At 35.0% G+C, this 19,051-nt stretch overlaps 1 protein-coding gene across 1 annotated transcript in view; it reads right to left on the bottom strand.

The window, feature by feature from the left end:
* Positions 1 to 678: 678 nt before the first annotated feature.
* Positions 679 to 19,051, bottom strand: part of LOC144233786 (uncharacterized) — a 343,324-nt gene continuing 324,951 nt past the window's right edge. Inside the window, exon 4 of the mRNA XM_077766837.1 lies at positions 679 to 739. The gene's annotated coding sequence lies outside the window, so the exon portion shown is untranslated. The remainder of the gene's footprint in view (positions 740 to 19,051) is intronic.

Raw genomic sequence — 19,051 nt, forward strand, 5'->3', positions numbered from 1 at the left:
GAACTGTGAAAATGTTTTCACAGTAGCTATACATTATATAGTTTTGCCCAGCAGGCATAAATCTTCTAATTCCTCCACATATTCACTAACACTTGTTAATTCCTGTTGTTTTAATTATAGCCATTCTACTGGGCAGGTAGTAGTATCTCAATGTGGTTTGAATTTGTGGTGCCCTAATGAGCAGTGATCCTAATCATCTTTTCATGTGGTTATTGACCACTTGTATAACCTCTTTGAAGAAATGTCCACTCAAATCCTTTCCCCCTTTTAAAATGGATTGTCTTTTTACTATTTATTGTGAGAGTTTATATATTCTGGATACAAGTTCCGTGTCTGATATATGATTTACACGTATTTTCATACATTCTGTGTGTTGTCTTTTCACTTTCTTAATGTTATAATTTGTACTATAAACATTGTTCATTTCCATGTAATCCAATTAATCACTTGTTTTTCTGTTTTGTTCTTGTTGTGGTGGTGGTGGTTGTGGTTGAGTATAGTGATGTCATATCTAAAAAACACACTCCTAGATTTTCTTGTAAAGTCTTATAGTTTTATCTCTTAAAGTTTTCATAAATGGTATGAGATAGGGTTCCAAATTCATTCTTGTGCATTCAACTATCCAGCAGTTTTGAAATACAGAATTGTGAGTCCTCCTACCTTTTTCTTTTTCAAGATGGTTTTACTAGTATGGGTCCCTTAAATTTGCACGTGAATTTTCTCATCAGCTTGTCAATATCTGCCAAAAAATAATAAAAGCCACCTATGATTTTGATAAGGATTGCATTGAATCTGTTTAGTAAATTTGGAGAATATTGCTATCTTAAAAATACTAAGTTTTCTAATCGATGAACATGGGATATCTATTTATGTTGCTATTCTTTAATTTAAATATGCTTTGTAATTTTCAACATACAAATTCTTCACTCCTTTTGATAACTTATGCTAAAGTGTTTTATTGTTTTTGGTGCCATTTTAAATGGAATTATTTTTTAATTTCATTCATGTTCGTTATAAGTGCTTAGAAATAATATTTTTATTGACCTTGTATCCCAACACATTATAAGTTATTTACTACTTTTAGTAGTTTCCTAATAGGTTCCTAGAATTTCCTATATATAATATCATGTGATAGTTTTACTTGTTCCTTTTAGTCAGATGTCTATTGTTTCATGTTTTTAGATCCATGAAAACACTATTAAACACAAGTTAAAATGGTAGATGAACATCTGGGGGGAAGAAGAGTTCAATTTGTATTCTTTAAAAGTTGGGAAGAATTCGCAGGTCAGCCTGTCATTTTCTTTGTGTGACGTTTTAAGGTACTAATTTGTATACACATGTACACATATAAATATATACATTTTTATAAGTATTTCTTACATAGTAAGTAAATCTGAGGTGCCTAATCCACTTAGTTGCATAAAAAATCTTGTGGTTCTATATCTGTCAGTATATAGGGGCACTTTAGGTAAATCTTGAAGAAAAGGTGATAAATCACTTTCTCAAATGAAGCCATACATTCAGTTTATCTGTTTAGGTACTAATTGTTGAGGATTGGAAAAAAATGGAGAGATTCTGATTATGAATTAAACCTGTTAGAACAAATATCTAGAACATCTGTTTGTAGAGCTTTTTCTCTAAAAAGAAAAAAAAAATTATCCATGTGTTTTCTATTAGAACCCTAACACAGCTTATGGAGGTATGTGCTTGAGAAACTGTGACAAAAATGTCCCTCCTTTGTGTATGTTTAAGCTCTCATTTAATTATCTAGATCATCTCAGACAACAGGTGAGAGTGGATGGTTGTATTAATTCCAGGAAAATCCCTCTGCCTGATTCCTTTTACTATAGAACAGATGGCCCCTGCCCTTGAATTTAGAATTTTTAAAATTGTATTGGATAGCATTCTTTTCCAAAGTAGTCTTGAATTTTTTCTTCAATTTTGGAGAAGTTATGTCAAGGAGCTGACTATGTATAAACAGTAAATTCTTCCGGGGTCCTTCAATTCCTGGTTCTCAGAAATCCATACATTTTTTTTGAAAGCAAAAATGTGTTTGCCCATTACCAACATTAGCATGTTCCCTCTTACTCTTGCTATTGTGCCTTTCTGAAGAGCAGACACCAAATTCCCCCACTAAACTTTAAGCTTTCAATTCTGTAAACATAAAATGCAATTGGCCATTTGCACCCAAAAAGACGTCCAAAATGACTAGAAAAATATTAGACATTTATTTCTGGAATAATCATGTTTTTCTAAAAAAAATAGATAAGCATTTGTTATAATCTTAAAATATTGATTTGCAATGTTTAAATGGAGGGAACACTAAATATTAGAAGGCCATATTCATTGTATATATAATATCACTCTAAAATTAAAGATATGTGTTAGTCATAAAAGATGTACTTTGCATTCAGTTTTCAAATAAACATAATTCTCACTGTTTCCAGACAATGGTTTTATTTAAAAAAGTAGGCTTTTCCCTTTCACAAAGAATATGCTTTTATTTTAAAACTCAAAAATTGTCAAGTAATAACCTGAAAATGCCTTAAAGATTTTTAAAAACACAATCACTGAGAATAATAATCTTCTAACCTGGTAATTGGTTTTAGCCATAATGCCTCAAGATATTATTATAACAGATTAAGAGTTTCAGTATCTTAAATTTATCGGGTTTTAGTACATGTAGTTCAAGTGCTGACTTGACAATTTTTAAAAAGCGCTCATTAAAAAGTTAGAAAAGTAGTTATAATAAAATACTTTCTAAAAGACCGCAGTTGGCGTGCCTGGCTGGCTCAGTCAGTAGAGCATATGACTCTTGATCTAAGGGTCGTGAGTTCAAGCCCCACATTGTGTGTAGAGATTACTTTTAAAAAATACAGTTAAAGGTATTTTAACTCTAAATGTATTTTACTTGTAATGAAGAGAAGTGGCAGGTGATGAAGAGATAGGAAAAATAACCTTCCAGGATGAAAATGCTTATCATTAAAGATTAAAGATAAAAACCTATTAATTCTGGTTCTTTTTTAAAGAAGAAAAAAGTCACTTAATTCTTATAGCTGGATGCAAGTTCTATGACACACAGAAAAAGAATGAGTTCAAATTTTTGTTTACTAATCATCTTTTCTTCTATATCCTTTAACCAAAACAAATACAAGGCCAGCCCTGTTTTAAAGATTAGGAAAATAGACTCTTCTTGATGTAAGAAGTTGCAAACTTGTATTGCAAAGGCATGGATACAGGAGGAGCTAATAGAGCAAAACATGCACTGTAAAGGAAAACAAAGACATTATATAGGAACTAGAATAACACAATCGAAAGGTATAATTCTATTGCCACTTTCCTATATATATTCTATAATAAATATGTAAATAATATGTAATTATATATATATATTTTTCAAATAATCTGAAGTATCAGTAGTTAGTACTGTGGGTTTTTTTTTACCTGCTTTGTTCAAATACCAGAGCATCTGAACTGTAGATTTTAGTGAGTGTTAAAGTCCATTTGTGATTTGTTTTCTAACAAGCTCTAATAGGGCTAATGTGCCTTTCTGTTTATTAAATGAAAACCTATATTCCTTCAGCTTTTCTCACCTAGGGTCACAAAAGAGAATTAAGCCCTAATGTCTAAGGCATCTATTTGGTGTAAAGAACTAACTCTTCTATGCATCTAGGATGGTCCTAGCTAAGTACTATGCTTGGGAAATTTGAAAAGGAAGGAAGGAACGAACGAACGAAGGGAGGAAAGGAAAGGGAGGGAGGAAAGGAAAGCGAGGGAGGAAGAGGAAGGGAGGAAGGAAGGAAAAAAGAAGGAAAGGAAGGAAGAAGGGAGAGAGAGGAAAGGAAGGAAGAAAAAGAAATACACTTCAATAAAATTATATGCTTCATTTTTTTGTAAAATTAATCCAATTTTACTACTAAATTTTAAGAATTAAAACCACTTAGAGGTTTAGCTTTGATTGAATATCCAGTGATCAACATAAAGAATCAGTATCCTGCTCCACTCATGCTATAAATGGACCTATAACAAATATAGATTGTTTAATATAGTCAAATATTCCCCAGCTATCAAATGCAAATGTTGATACTGCACTAAATCATAAATACCTCTAGAACCACAAATCCAAACATCCAAGGGAAAAAAGGAGGTGAATGCTTGGCACTATTCAGTAATGATATTATTTGTGCAGAAATCTGCTGCATTTTTGCTACATGAAAAGAATTTTGTATTTTAAAAATAGAAATAAAACTGTATTTGTCTTTTCTCACTTAAGCACTTGCTTAAGTGAGCACTCTGTGGTACAACCCAGAGTTCACAGCATTTGAATACCATCACATTTCCCGTTAAGGACATAGTACAAAAGCTACAGAGAGGCTGATTAGTCTAAAATGGCCAGAGTTAGCAAATAAAAATTTGGGTTGCTCAGCTACATTTAAATTTCAGATCATTGACACATTTTTTATATAAGCGTGTCCCCAAAATAGCAAAGGGCATCATTGTTTTTATGAAATTCAAACATAAATGGGTATCTTGTATTTTATCTGGCTATCCTACATTAGCCATGAAAGGTGATGTTTAGGTTTATGGGTTAACATTTGTACCTGTGGAGCACAAAAACATCGACAAATTTACCAGTGTATTCTTTCAACAAGCATATTTTTTGTTAGTTTGCATTGTTCCAGGTCTTTTAAATTGTCAAATTATGAGCTGATAGCAGAGCACTTCTGTGCTGGTTGAATGCTTGTCCCGTGCCTGAGTCTTTTTCATTCTTCAGCTCTGCAATTTTTGAACTTTGATCTAGGTCCCTGTATTATCCTCCAACATAGCCCTGTCTAAGGCAGAAAAGAAGCATTTTTTCCTAGCCTGCATCTTTCTTTAAAAGCAAATATATTTTTAGCAGAAGCCTCTAGAAGAATTCTTCTTTTACTTTGTTGGCCCAGAACCCGGTTGCGTTCCTCTGCCAAAACCAGGCACTGACAAGAGAAATCTGAACATGATTGTTAGTATAGAACAATTAGGATCCAAGATCTTCAGGAAGGAGCGAACAGGTGAAACTGGGCAGGCAGTCTGTTACACAATCCTATTATGTGTCCCTTGTAAGCCAGCTTTTCTACTTCCTGAGACAGCAATTTTCTCCCTCTTGTTTACTCCATTCATCCCTTCATTCCCTCAGCACACAATTATGAGTGCTTTCCATGTACAAAGCTTTATTCTTGGTGCCTTACATATTTTAGCAGATAAGTTCTTTACAAACCTGTCATAGTCTTCTCCTCCCTTTTCTGAATCAGCTAATAATTCCTCTTGATAACTAAATAAAAAAATAGAAGCAATCAATTAAGAAAGATTCATCTTCCCATCACAAAATATCCTCCTGTTTGCGTAGAATCTGCTGCCTATCTTCTGTGATAGTAAAAGAAATACTGTATTTTATTTGATAACACTCCTGCCTTCTCAGTGGCTTAATCTTCCATTTACATGTTCTGTTTCTCCACATCATCAGTTTTACCTGTTCTACTAATTTGTTCCATTAGTACATAATAAACATGCTATAATATCTCCCATCTTGGGGACACCTGAGTGGTTCAGTGAGTTAAGCGTCTGACTCTTGATTTCAGGTCAGGTTATGATCTCACAGTTCATGAGCTAGAGTCCTGTGTCAGGCTCTGTACTTTCATGGTGGGAGTCTCTCTCTCCCTCTCCTCTGTTCTCCCACGCTTGCTCCCTCCCTCTCTCTCTGTCTCTCTCTCTCTCTTTCTCTCATACTAAATAAAGTTAAAAAAATATCACCCATCTTCAAAACACATTATCCCTCAATAGATGCATGTTTTTCCAGTAGTCACTAAATTTCTATACTCCCCTTCTGAGCAAAACTCCTCAACAATGTCGTATATTTATTTTTCCATTATTTCACATTCACTCTTATTTATTATGACTTGGGAAGTCCATATTCTATTTGAACTTCATTGGCCAACATGATTAAAACCTTCCTTTGGAGTATTCCAGTGGGCATTTTTTGGTCCTCACTTTAGGCCACCTTTCATCATACTCTGCACTTGACCAATGAATACTTCCTAAAATACCTCTTTCCTCACTTTTCATGATACCTCTTGTTTTTTTCCCCCTGTTTCATTTTTCTTTTTTTCTCAGTTTGTATGTGCTATCTCCTTCCTAGATGGATTCTTTAGGATTTGTAGCTGGCCTCTATTTTCTTCTCTGTTATATCCTCTCCTTTGGTGATCTTCTAAATTCACATTGTCTTTAAATAACATATACGGGATAACGATTCCCAAATACTTATCTTACTGAACTATAGCATTATATACCTCATTGATTCTTGGTATTTCCACCAAAATGTCTCATAAGCATGACAAACTAAAAATACAAAACAAAACAAAAACAGCCTCTTGATTCTCTTTCCTCTTTTCTCACCAAAAATCACCTGATCAGTTAATAATCCTGTTTCTCTACTAATCTTTCTCATCTCAGTGAATCCCTAGACATGCCACACAATTATTTTAATTTGAATTCTTTCTGCTCATTGTCAACCATATTCATACAAACCCACATATGTTACTTGTCAGTGGCAAATTCTTGTCCCTCAATTTAAAAATATATCCTAGGGGCCCCTGGATGACTCAGTCAGTTGAACATCCAACTCTTGGTATCGTGATCTCACAGTTCGTGGGATTGAGCCCTGCTTCAGGCTCTGCACTGACAACATAAAGCCTGCTTGGGATTCTCTCTCCCTCTCCCTTTGCCCTTCCCCTGCTCATGTATGCACACTCTCTCAAAATAAATAATAAATTTTAAAAAATTTTAAATATTCTAAATTTTTCTCTTTAACTCCACTCCCACCACCTTAGCCATTATTTTCCATTCAAAATACTGCAATGGCCTGCTCAGAGGATTCTCTGATTATTCTTTCTCCTCTAATTCATTTTCCATAGGATCATCAAACTGACCTCTAAGAATGTGGTCATGTAGTGTATTTCCACTACATCAAATTCTCCAGTGACTCCCATTTGTGCTTAGAATATGTCCAGGCTCTTTCCCATGGCCTACAGAGTCCAAAACAATTGGCCCTTGTCTATCTATTCAACCTTACCTCATGCCATTTTCCCTTGTCCGGTGCATTCCTACACGCAGGATTTAAAAAAAGTGTGAAGACCTTGAGTCTTATGTTTGGCATATAAAACATAAAAACCAGGTAGGCAATACATATTTAAATCTTTTACCACTTCTTAGTGAACCCAAACAACAAAGCACTTCTGAACCAGCCAAGTCCCTAACCGTTGGAAATGCAACTTGCTTTTCATATTAGAATAGTGCTCTTGAATACCAACTCAGGCTCACTTTGATGTCAATTTCTGGGACCGAACTTGACCTGAAACCGAAGGAATTTAACCACCTCACATTTTTTTTGCTCAACCTTAACCATTGCTGCTCATTCAGAAATGATGGTGTTTCATTTCTGACTATTCAGCTAAAATTTTTACTTTGACACGTACTGGGCACATTGCAGGCACAGAAATACACTTTTTAAATGATAAGATACAAGATTTCATGAGCTCTTAGTTTCGAATTTGTCATCTTTCTCACTCAGCTCAATCCCATCTCTTTTTGTTCACCCCAGCCAGGTACCCAGTCTTGCCACAGTTCTTCAGCTTTGAGTCCCCTTATACTCATTCTCTTCTGGGATCTAACCATAAGTAGATCTTTTTTTCTACATGAGAAGTTCGGTGTTGTTTTGGCACCCACTTTTCCAGAAATCAAAAGACATCTTATCATTTTTGACTCAGATCCAAATTAGCAGTCAGTAATTTGATAAATTGCCTAATTCAACTTACTAGCGACGTGCCCTGTATTCCTTTAGCTTTTCTTTTGAGCTTCTTATTTTTAATATTTTTCAGAGTAGTAAACAGAAGATGCCATTCTTCACAACTTTTGCCTATTCCAAAAATATAATAGAGCAGTGATTATTGGTTGGAGTGGAACATGCAAAGATTATTCAACCCAAACACGAATTGAAACACATCAGCCTAATCTTATGAGAGACCTAGACCAGGTTATGTCACTAAACTTATTTTATACACAAAATGCTAGACTATAGGTTATTCAAGGGGAATTGAATAGGTTGCAAATTATGCCTATCTGACAAATTTAAAAGTCTATATTCTCTATGTTTCCCTTAGGGAAATCTATCTGAGGGATAACCAGTGTCAATAATTTTTCAAGGCTTGAGTTTCAACTTTCAACACACTTTACAAATAATCCAATTTTAAGTGAAGATTTGAATATTTGAACATGGCTTTGCTTACTAGATCTACAAACTAAGGCATCCTCATGTAATTGTAAGTTCACATGAAGAATTTATCCAGTCATTTGTTCTGTGTTTGCCAGTATATAGTCTCCTGTAGAAAGCAATGTGACAAGGTGGTACATGAGAAAGAAAATGAGAACAGATTGGTTCTTATTTAGGATTCAAGAGTTTTACTTTACAATTGCATTAGTTTTCCTATGGCTGCTCTAACAAATAACGACAAACATCGTGGCTTAGAACAATGTACAGTCTTCTTAAAACATATTTGAAGTCTGAAATCAGTGTCATTTTCCAAAAACAAGGTGTCAGAAGGCCCACACTTGCCTGGAGATTCCATGGGATACCTGTTGTCTGGTTTATACACCTTCTAACAGAGAGTAGTATTCAGATATCTTTGGTCTACCCAAAGACTTCAGCCTACTATAATGATGTTGTGTTATCTATGAATCTGTTTCTTCTATAAAAGGCGCTAATCCTGAGGTGCCTGGGTGCACCCAAGGCATGATGCACCTCAGGTCATGATGTCACAGTTCATGAGATTGAGCTCTTCATCTGGCTCTTTGCATGGAGCCTGCCTGGGATTCTCTCTCCCTCTTCTCTTCCCTTGCTTGCACTCTCTGTCTCTCTGTCTCTCTCAAGTAAATATTTTTAAAAAATGAAAAATGGGCTAATCCAATATTTGAGAACCTAATGAAATGAAAAGAATTAAAGTTATATTAGAGGCAGTTATATCATCTTCTAATTTACATGTATCATTAGCTTTATGGTTTGATATAAAAACTCTTTGTGTCCTTTTAAGTAACCACAATTTTTCAAGAGAAAATGTGTTTAAAAAATTTGTCAGTGTTTTTATGTGACTGCATCTAATAGCTATTGAAATAAAGTACTTCTCTGACTTTTTCCAGTTTGCTATTTTAGGTTATTGGAGGTTTTAGCATATTAATAAAAGGTAATCACATCACTGATTGCCCAGACATAATGCCACAAAAGCAAATGCCAAAATATCTCTTAATGTTTCAAAAATCCATTTTGAGTGGATTGATGAGAATTATCTGGACTTTGCCATTGGAAATGCAGACATCCTTGTTCTGACTTAAACTTATCAGCCAAGTAATCTCTTCCATTATGTGTAGAGTCAGACTAAGTGAAAATAATACTGGCAGTCAGAGTAAGTTAAAGGGGAAATGAACGTGTTGCTTTTAAACCACTCTAAATTATATATCTCAAGGCTTCTGAAACTTACTAAGACAGCCAAAGCTTTTTTCAAATATCTGAAGTGGAGAAAGCTGTCAGATTAATACAGGCATTTGAGAGAGAAGTTGCTTCTTGGTAAGAAAGAGACACTGATTGAGACATATAAGCCTAATCATATCAGAAACCTAGACCAGAGTTTGGATAAATAAATTTTATAGTGCAACAATAAACAAAAAACCAATAAATTTCTATTCCAAGTACAGCCAAGGAACTAGAACTCTACTTTGACTGTAACAGCATCAGCTATGCCACACTGATGTTTATTTAAGTCATTTTATTATAATGCCACATTTTAAAAGACCCTAGAATGTTGGAATAGAATATCATTTTTTTCTGAAGCAAGTTTTCAAATAAGCTGTGTTGATACCTGTGTAAAAGTTTAGACTGTATCTTGCTTAATTGCTGAGCATATATATTTATTGTGACATATATTCTGGGATATTTAATTCTCATATTGTAACATGGTTGGCTATTTTCATTATTCAAGTTCTGACTCAGAGGTCACCTCCTAGGGGAAGCATGTCATAAAATCTATTCTAAATAAGTATTTCCTACCCAGTTGATCTCTGTAACATCATCTTATTTCACGTTTTGTGTATTTGTCTCTTTTCTGGATTTATCTTCTGTTATTGTCTGTCCTTCCATACCACATAAGCTCCATGAAAACAGAGACCTCTGTATCTCAAGTGCCTCACAGAGAGCCAGTTCCTCTATGAACTTAATAAAAACTTAAGTAAATGAAAGACCCACAACAATTTGATGATTCAAAAATTTACTTAATAAATGTTTAAGTAAAGGAAAGACCCACAACAATTTGATGATTCAAATATTCTTTTTGAATCTTGGAATTCATATAATCTTGGAATTCTTATAATTACATACCATCTGACATAGTTATGTCTCTAAAATTGGCACTTTAATGACTTCGAATATTCTAGAGATTCCCTGAAGCTTGGCAAATTTGGAAAGTATTAAAAATCCTTGTTCTCGGGACACCTAGGTTGATTAGTCAGTTAAGTATCAGACTCTTGATCTCAGCTCTGGTCATGATCTCATAGTTTGTGAGATCAAGCCCCTCATTGGACTGACAGCACAGAGCATGCTTGGGATTCTCTCTGTCTCTGTCTCTGGCTATGTCTCACCTCAAAATAAATAAACATTAAAGGAAAAAAAAGATCCTTGTTTTCAAAGAGCACTGTAATGCAATTCAAAATTTAAAAGAGAGCCATAGGGCTATTTTTTTTTTTTCTAGAAACATGACCTAACAAGAAACATACCCTAGACAAATATTCTTTAACTTTAGTATTAACACAGATAGGAGGGAGAGGCTATGTTTTCTTTTTTTTTTCCTTCTGGAGTCTTCTCTGATAGAATATATATCAATTAACTCAGACATATGGTGGAGGATATTTGACCTGCGAAAGATTTTCATACATTAGCTGCATTGTTCTCCTGTACCTTCCTCTAAAGATTATTATGAAAAGTTCCAATTTTTTTAGTATCTAAACCAGTGGAAATAGCAAATGTATTTGGTGTGCTGGCCAAAATAAATACTTTTACTGCCTTCAGTGCCAGTCCATCCTGGGAAGTGATCCAGAGGCTTGACCAGTAGCAGAGAGAATGCTTGTTAGAAATTGTCATTTCCATTCATAAGTTTACATATTAGTGGACTCCATGATCCTAGAAAATTCCAGTAGTTGTCCTCATCTACATTTAGGCTTGAATTTATTGTTCTGGCAATTTGGTCTGTTATTGCACTGACTTACTAGAAAAACAAGTAGAGGATGCTGCCAAACTGGTGCAGAATTAGGAGCTATCACTTTGGCCTGCCCATATCCAACAATCACACTTTACCTGATAAGGAAAACAAAAAGCAAACAAAAAGAAAAAGAAAACGAAAACTCCTGTCTTCTGTTCTCAGTCCTTATAATTTTGACTAGGATAAGTCTACTCAGTACCAGAAGCAGGCCTTGATTAATATGAAAGAATTACCAAATTTCACTCTCCTCCATGTCAATACGTAGAGGAGAAGAAAGATAATAGCGTTCGACCCTGAATCAGGATCATCTGAAAACAGACCCATCCCTGGATTTTCAATTATATGAGTCAATAAATGCCCTTTTAGTTTAAGCTGTGACAGGTGGGTTCATTTCCATATGCAAGATGAAACATTACCACTTAATAGTCCACATGTTTTACATGTGATACTGCCAACTTTCCAACAAGATTATGTTTGGAATCAAAGAAAATATATAAAATTAAAATAAATGTGTCTGCAGGTTTTAGAAGACTGCCTGTGAAATGAATGCTAACTGAAGTTATATGCACTAAAATATTCAAATGTAAGAAAAACAATTGTATATGTGCATTTTACAGATAGATAGGGAAAGGGATATCATAGCAGGGGAAATAATATAATGGGATATAATATAAAGGAGAAATAGGCTGCTAGTTAAAAAATATCTAACGATAAGGCAAAGCTGTTATACAAACGTGCATAACTAATAACAGAGAACAGGTACCTTACACACCTAATGCCACACAATTGTGTTTTGTTAAAGTGTTCATGTCATATGATCATTTCCAGGGATATTTAGAAAGTCATGAGATAAGAAATCTTTGGCGTTGACTCTCTAGGCTGAGACCAACATATTTTAGGGATAGGACAGCCAGTCATTTCATAAAGAAAAAGCCTGCTGACCTTGATGGCAGCGAGGCGAGGCAAACAAATGGTCTAACGCTTCCTGGTGTAGTCACAACTATCTTTCCATCAACACTGCAAGCTCTCTGAGGCAGGATTTAATCAGGGGCATCTTTATAGCCTAACCATTTCACTTAGTGACTGGCACAGAAGAATAGAGAGTAAAATAGAGTATGCTTGAATTAGCGAGTATATAAAAGAATAAATGAATGAGTAAATGGATTGTTTAATTCCTACCAAGTTTAAAAGATTGTCAGTTTGAGCTTACTTGTATCTTGAGACTTTCAGGTCACCTGAATAATAAATGCCCTTCAGATACCCACTTGAAAAATTCAGAGTAAGCTGCCAAGTTGCATATTTTTTGTACATATTCATTGTCATCTGGAGCATGCCCATTGCTGATAAGTCTGCTGCTTGAACGTCATCCCAGGAAAAAAGTGGAACTATATTAAAATAGCCACATATTCTGCATTCGACATTCCTGAAATATGCTATATAAGTAAATATATAATGAAAAAATATTCTACATTTCCCAGTGGGAACAAAAATTACCTAACTGGGGTAGCAATAAAGAATCTTCAACAATTTTAAAATATTTATAATATTCATTATCTTATGCAACTTAAGGCTGTTTCTCTCTCTACTTGGAAAATCTATGAACTATGTGTATTTTCTGAAAGATGATATGTATTTTTAGAAACAATATTTTTCTTTTACTAACAAGTTAGCTCTTTGACAACACTGAGGAAATGAAATAAATTGAAAAAGTATTAATAATACATGAATGAACATTATCCCATGATCACGAATGTTTTTAAGTCACGAAAAGAAAGTTGTTTAGAATTCTGAAGGCAAGATTAAATTGATCACAGCAGAATTCACAGTGCCCTTTGGCCTCCCAAGCTTTTTACTCTCAGAATATACCAAGGTAGCATAGAAAGGTTTCAAAAAGTAATTTCCCTTAAAATGAAAAAGCAAAATCTTTTGCACCCACCTGTAAACAACCCAAGACTCTGCTCTAGTCTACACCTAATTCATTTAGACTCTTCAGTTCTCTCAGCCTGGACTTTTAAAGGGCCAGAATAAAAACAAAGATTAATAGAGAGCAACATTTCAGTAATCTTGATTTTAATAGAAAATGTTACTTGTATAGCCCCTTAGAGTTGAAGAAGAGCTTTTCTATACTTTACATAACTTGAACTTATAAATAGTCTCTTTGGAAGTCACAAAAATTGCTCCTTTTGACCACATACGAGCAAATGACTCAGCCACTGTTATACCCAGATCGCAGTATCCTCAACCACCAGAGACCACCGGGGAGACCGAGTCACGCATGCAAAGGCAAAGGGCTTTATTACAGGCTCGAGCTCGGGCTCCCAGACTTTACCAACGCAGTGGATCCGTCCTGAGAGCCCCGAACAAAGGCAGAGTAGAGTTTTTATGGGATTTGTGACGGGGGAGTTACAGAAGTTGTGGCACGGGAACAGTGATCCAATCGTAATTATACAATATCACTGACAGCAGGTTTAACCATACACATTGTCTAGAGTATTTGTTACTTTTGGCGAGACCCAATTACAACATTTAGAGTACTTTTAAATTCAACTAATTACAGAGTGAGCCTAGGGTCTTGTTCGGCGCCTAATGTGTTAACTTTAACATTAGGTAACAGTTTTATCTATAGTTGCTGGCCTTTTTTGATTGGGTGTTGCCAAGGTAGTGTGGTGGAGTGATGTGGTGGGCAGTTTCTTCGGCCTTGGGCAATGTGTAGCTGCCTGATAGTTCCAGGGAAACTGAAACTTGGGCCTTCTAGTTTAGAGGGGAAACTTAAGGCCTGTCATGGAGTTTGTATGGTATAGACTTGGGTCCTTACACCATTTCCTATTTTGTACGTAGGGCACTTCATGAACCTTTCATAAAAGGTTCTTTACAACGCAAATTACCCTACCCGTGTGCACACACGTTTCATGAATAATAGATATTGCCAACTCCTACGGCACCTGCCAGGAAAAGAAATGGCATTATTCATGGAATTCCATCATAAGATAAATATCTGCAGGAACAATGATGTTTATGAAGGTACTTTTTGTTCTAATTAATATTTGATTAAATTCTTTGTTGGCAATTAGGTTCAGTTATCTATTGCTGTATAACAAACTACCTGAAAACTTACAAGCTGAAAACAACAACATCCACATATTTCGCTCACAAGTATATAATTTGGTCAGGTCACGGTGTAACAGATTGTCGCTGCTTCAGTGGGATCAGGTGAGGCAGCTCTACTGGGGACACAAAAGGAGGTCACATAGCATTGTGTCTGCAGTAGCCACAAGCTTGCACAGATTCAAAGGAGGGAACATGGATTCCACACTCTGAAAATAGGAATGGGGAATGGGAGAGATTGTTGTGACCATTTAAAAAGTATATACAAAATATCATTAAAAACAATTTCATTTTCAAGCACTTTATTTGTTAAGACATGTTCGAAACAACCGAGTAGTTATGTTACATGACAGTGTTTTTTGGATATTTTTGAGTTAGTGTTTGTCAGCCTTATTTCTGAGTTGGTCTTTTTTTAAGATACTGGTTTGAAAATAAATTTTCAAATATCTTCTGATAGATGTAGAGGCATTCAAGGCTTATTAGCCTATATAGTTGAGTAAAAATGTAGACAGGTAATATCATTTTTCTTGTTTCTGCTATTATTTTTCAAAACTTGGGTGTTATTCACATAAAAATATTCTGACTCAGGGTGCTTAGTGGCCAGATCATACTGTATTCTTGGTGAACCACAGCATTTTAACAAGTTCTGGCTCCTTAACAAGTGACGATTGGTTCTAGAAAAATTAATTTATTCAGTCAGTGAAAGGTCAAGCTTAACGGAGAGTCCATTTTTGACTTCTTGAGAATTGATTTCTTGAGTTAATGATCTTTTATTGTCTTCAGAGTAAACAGAATTGTTTTCTTCCAGTGTTTTTATGAAAATGTTCCAATATATAGAAATTGAAAAAGCAGGGAACACTGAATACCATTCACAAATGGAATTATACTCAAAATGCTACAATATTTCTCTCCTTTCTCCTGAACTATTTGAAAACAAGTTACAATGTCAGGATATTTACCTGTAGAACTTGAGCTCACAGATCTTAACAATAAGGGCTTTCCCCTTTCCATAACTGTAGTATAATTATCAGCCTTAAAAAAATTAACACAATATGCAAAGATTCCCCATATGTTCCAAGAAAGCATTTGTATCTGGTTGTTAGGTCTCTTTAGCCTTTTGTAAACATAGAACATCACCCCTCCTCTGATTATTTTTCCATGACATCAACATTTTTTTCATAAAACAAGATTAGTGGTTTGTCATAGAATTTACAAAAAAAAAAAAAAAACCCAGAAATTATAGCCTTAAACAGAATATGTATACCATATCAGGTCTTCCTCCTAACAGTTTTGAAACATTTTAATACTGCAAGTGATTTAAAAGCAAGGGTCTTTCAGATATCTCTACCACAGTTTAGAAAGCTCACACGCGCACGCACGCACACACACACATGCACGCACAGAGACACACACGACAAACTAATTTCATCTGATTGGTTTAAAAAAAAAAAAAGTAACAGGGCGCCTGGGTGGCTCAGTCAGTTGAGCTTCTGACTTTGGCTCGGGTCATGATTTCACGGTTTGTGGGTTCGAGCCCTGCGTTGGGCTCTGTGCTCACAGTTCAGAGCCTTGAGCCTGCTTCAGAGTCTGTGTCTCTCTCTTTCTCTGCCCCTTCCCTGCTCATTCTCTGTCTCTAAAAATAAATAAACATTAAAAAAAAAAAGTAACGATAGTACTTAGACATTTACTTACATACTCAACAAGTGTGTTAACACTTAACTACTGCTAAGTGTAAAAAGTATGTATCATTAGGGTTTTATATTCAGATTTAGTAAAGCATAACAAAACAATGCTTAGACCAAAATGAAATTTTTTTAAATTAAGGTCATTTTATTTGCTTTTGTTTTTGAGTCAAAATACAATAAACTGCATCTATCTTAAGTGTACAGATCATTGTTTGTGGACAAATAAATATATGGAAACAAAGCCACAATCAGTATACAGAATACTTAAATTACACTAAAAAATTTTTCCATCATTATTCAGCATCTGTCCCCAACTCCGCTCCCAAATCCAGACAATGGTCTGCCTCTGTCACCGTAGATTAGTTTGCATTTTCTAGAATTTCATATAAATGGAATCATACAATAAGTATATTTTACATGTGGCTTTCTTAAAAAGAATGATTTTGAGATTTCATCTATGGCAGTACTTGTATCAGTAATTAGTTACCGTTTAATTGCTCAGTAATAATTTAATGATATAGTGTGTGTGTGTGTGTGTGTGTGTGTGTGTATTTGTGAGGATTTTTTGGTTCATATTCCTTTTGTTGAGAATTAGAGTAATTTCCTATTTGGGGCCACTCTGAATAAAGCTGCTATAAACATTCACAAACACATATTTTTGTGCATGCATGTTTTTATTTCTCCTGGAAATATCTTCGAGTGGAAAGACTAGGGGATATGACTGGTTCATGTTTAACTTTATTAAAAGCTACAAAAACTGTCAGTTTGTAGTAAATATTTTTTTATTAATTTTTTCAATTTAATGTTTTGTTTATTTTTGAGAGAGAGAGACAGCGTGAGCAGGGGAGGGTCAGAGAGAAAGGGAGACACAGAATCCGAAGACAGGCTCCAGGCTATGAGCTAGCTGTCAGCACGGAGCCCACCGCATGAGTTTTACTTCTTATAGTTTTCCATCAGTAAATGAAATAAATGTGCTAAATGTATCTACTATAGTTCTGGAAAGCTCTTTGTTTTCTTTCCTTCTCTCAATTTTTGATTCATATATCTTGAGATTCCTTTATTATCTATTTATACATTATGGAATGTCATCCTTATGGACCTACTCTTTTGTCAGTATAAAATGCACAGTTTTATCTCAAATATACTCGTTACCCTGAAGTCTATTTCATCTGATTTAATATAATGTTCTAGACTTTTCAAGCTTATTGTTGATGTCTTTGCCATCCATTTACTTTGAACCTATAGCATGTAGTTGGGTTTTGCATACTTTGCTTCTATACTCTTTACCTTCTTTGTGAAGTTTTTAGTCATTTGACTTGAATATGATTATTAAAAGCATTAGACTTAGATCTACGATGTTATTATTTATTTCTGGTGTTGTCCTCAGTTGTTATTATTTCTTGTTCCTCTTTCCTTCCTTTTGATTATTTCGATAACTTTAGAATCCCAGTTTGATTTATCTCTTAGATATTTAGTTATACTTACATGTTTTAACTGTTGCTTTGGGAATTAGAATATACATGTTTGATTTATCAAATCACATACAGTCATATGTCCTATGTCTCTAGTTATTCTTATAATTTAAAATTTTATTGGATATTGCAAAATTTATATTATAGAGACTCATATTCTGAGTTGGTTAGACTCTAATTTCAAACTCTGTCTTTTGGGCAAAAGCTCATATCCCTGTTCAGTTCATTTGGCTTGAGGTGCCTTACTTTGATTTTGCTCCACACATGCATGGTTCAGATGGTCAGGAAGAGACTGCACTAGTCATTCAGTAAGAACTGTGGAGGCCCCCAGGATTGGGCTTTCACATTTCTAGAATTTTCAAGCCCTCAGGATGTGGCCACCATAAACTCTTCTCCAGATTCTTAGGCCAAAAGCATAGTGGAATTTCTATCATAGTTTCTGCCACCGCAACCATTATTAATCATAGTTTACCCTCAGTTTAAATCCACACAAGTGGATAACCCACCACAAGCTGGTTCATTTTCCAAGTTTTAATTCCTCTCTAAAATCTGCAACTTTGTTCAAGCTGTAGAAACTCCAGGTTATTAATTTTCATATTTCATACAGATTTTATTACTTTTATCTGAGGAAAGGTCTTCTGGTAGAACCTTTTTAAAAAATTTTTAAATGTTTTTATTTATTTCTGAGAGAGAGAGAGAGCAGGGAGGGTAAGAGAGAGAGGGAGATACAGAATCTGAAACAGGCTCCAGGCTCTGAGCTGGCTGTCAGCACAGAGCTCGACGCGGAGCTTGAACCCATGAACCACGAGATCATGACCTGAGCCGAAGTCGGACACTTAACCGACTGAGCCACCCATGTGACCCAATATGAGAATAATTTTTAGATACTCTTATGTTCTTCTTATTGTAATCATATGAGGAGTAACTCTGGAGTCTCCCTATAGGTGAAGCCATGAGGAAAGTAGTCACTGCCAGTGCTCTCCATTATAAAGGCAGAATTTTCCTTTGGCAAAACATAAGGAATCTGTTGTGTTAGGCTTTAGTACTGTGCGAATACTATATTTTTCACATTCTTCTGAAAATTCTTGCCTGAATCAATTTTTAAAGTTGAGGATGTAAAAATGGCGATTTTCCTAATTCTGTCACTTCTTCATTTATGAGCTGACATGAACAGATTTTTGCCTACCCATCATGTGACCATGACAGTCATTAACTTTAGGTGAAAGATGTGTTATAGAGAGCCATCAAAACAGTAGGCTTAAGAAGTAATCTGGATATATCCATAAGGGACTGGGAGATAGATACAGGGAGTCTTATATATGGCCAGTTCTGAAACCAGAACAAAAAAGCAAGTTCTCAGGGTCAAAGGTCAACATGGAAATTTGAAAGGAACCACTTGCCAGTTATATGAAAAATAATAGGCATTTTAAGACTTTGAAAATTGTGACTTGACAAT

This window comes from Crocuta crocuta, unplaced genomic scaffold, assembly GCF_008692635.1.
Source record: "Crocuta crocuta isolate KB4526 unplaced genomic scaffold, BGI_CrCroc_1.0 scaffold165, whole genome shotgun sequence".
Lineage (NCBI taxonomy): Eukaryota > Metazoa > Chordata > Mammalia > Carnivora > Hyaenidae > Crocuta > Crocuta crocuta.